Here is a 2,381-nt window from a genome sequence, read left to right as displayed (position 1 = left end):
GCCCGCTGCTCCCCAGGGCCTGCTCGCCCCCGACCCGCTGGGGCATTTGGCCACCTACTCCAGAGGGAATCTCCTTCCCCGGCCTAACTGGAACAAAAAGGTCTCACCCTCTGTCTCTCTGCGTGTATACATATATGTGTGTATGTAGCTGTTATTGTAGATATATGTCTGGATATATGTGCGTATATATATATAAACACATTTATGCATATATTAATTTAGGTGCGTATACACAATGAAGGCAGAGTACAGCCCAGCAGGCACCCAGGGGAGCACCTGTGCAGTGAGCACGGCTGCAGGTGCCAATCCCACAGGAAAATGGCCTGACTGGATCGTGCACGTGTGCGGGGGTTGAATCGCCAAGGGCTCCTGCTCCTCTCTGTTTCCCAAGGAGATGAAGAGATGAAACTCACTGTGCTGTGGTGAAAATGACTGTATGCATGTGCTTCTTACAGATGCGCCTGTTGGAGCACTCTGATCTAGATGCCTTGCAGTCATCCGGCTGGAAGGACCTGCGATGAGTCTGAACTTTGGACCATTTTGGATTATCTGAAGGAGAGATGGCTGCACCCTCTTGAGCTTCCCTCCCACCGTGGCACCTTGCACCTCTGGTTAAACCTGTTGTTCAGGTACTGTCAAAAATCATCCAAGTCTTGCAGGGTGAAAACCCCAAATCCAGAAAAGGCAGGACCAGTCAGTATTGAAGCCAAGAGCTTTTTGCAACAAGGTCCATTTGAATGCTGTCTGATCTTAAATCTGTAGGACTCTGGGAAGACCAGATGATTACATCTCATGAAATCCTGCATCTTCAGTACTTAGCATTCATGTCACTGTCCCCTTCATGGCCAATGCCAAAAAAAAAAAGTCTCTGCAGAGATCTGCTTGTCATTTTGGAACGTGATTTCACCCCACATTACAATCCAGTAGACTTCTAATGGTCTAGCAGAGACTAAAGGATTTTCCAAGTTTCAGAGTTATCTCCACACTGACTCCAACTCTCAGCATAGCGTGGGAAAATGCACAGATTTCTTTATAAGCAGGGACCCCAGAGTTTTTCACAGGTAGGACAGCTCTGCCTGCATGAGGCAGCCTGTCTTGGCCTTTCCATTATATCTTAATTACTGTTTTGGTTGAGAAGAGGATAATATTATATATTAAGTTGGCAGAGATACTGTTAGGTAAGGATTAAATAACATTTACTGCAAGGAAAGCATAAAAGATTCCTGGGGTACTAAGTGTTGTTACTACAAATGCAGCTTTAAAAAATCAGTGAAAAAATCTTTAGTATGTGTCTGTATAAACCTTACAGATCCTTATAAAGTGAATTTTGGCCTTGAAAACACAACACAGATAGAGACTTATAGCTAGAGATTAAAAAACTGCTGGGAGTTACAAGATCAGAATTAGTAATTAAGACAGTGTTGGTAGTTAGGGTATCAGGAAACTTTGGCTAAAATTAGATTTCTGGTACTCAAGGTGACTTCCTGCATCCTCTTCATAAAATGTGATAAAAGCTGTGGTTTTCCTGCAATATATGATTATGCCAACTTTTTTAACATAGATATGTGTGTATTTGTATTAGCTGACAAAGGGATGTCCAAAGTTGGCATCTCATATTAAAACTTCTGTGTTCTCATGTCAGTGATGACTGAAATGCAGTGGTATCTCAGCTCAGCCACCTTGATGGGGTTCTTCAAGACTGGATGTTACAAACCAAGAGGTCTTTCTCTTTTTTTGTGAATGTTAACATTTTTTTCTCATCATTTTACAAATGGAACAGTTACCTGTGTGATTTAACTGAAATACCCTTTCTTCTTTCACTGTTTTGTAACTTATCTTCAGGGCTGGACAATCTACATGTACTTGTACTGCAGGTGTACGTGGTAAACACAGCTGTCTGTTTCGGTGTTGTGAACTGTGTGATTTGGGCTTTATTAAGGGATAAAATCTGAATTCAATGCAATTTTGCATGGACGAGTGGGTCAGTAAAAGTAAAGAATATGAATGAAAAGATGGAAATATAGGGAGGGAAGAATAAATATCTTGTATTTAACATCTTTGTCTGCAACATGGACAGTGGGATTGAGTGCACCCTCAGCAAGTTTGCCAGTGACACCAAGCTGTGTGGTGCGGTCAGTGCACTGGAGGGAAGAGAGGCCATCCAGAGGGACCTGGACAGGCTGGAAAGGGGGGGGCACTGCCAACCTCATGGAGTTCAGCCAGGCCAAGTGCAAGGTCCTGCACCTGGGTCGGGGCAATCCCAGCACAAGGACAGGCTAGTTGGAGAGTGGACAGAGAGCAGCCCTGAGGAGAAGGACTTGGGGGTACTGGTGGACAAAAAACTGAACATGAGCCGGCAATGTGCGCTGGCAGCCCAGAAA

The sequence above is a fragment of the Eurypyga helias genome, unplaced genomic scaffold (assembly GCF_000690775.1).
Source record: "Eurypyga helias isolate BGI_N326 unplaced genomic scaffold, ASM69077v1 scaffold8009, whole genome shotgun sequence".
NCBI lineage: Eukaryota > Metazoa > Chordata > Aves > Eurypygiformes > Eurypygidae > Eurypyga > Eurypyga helias.
The sequence above is the reverse complement of the archived record's forward strand: the minus strand, read 5'-3'. Positions refer to the sequence as shown.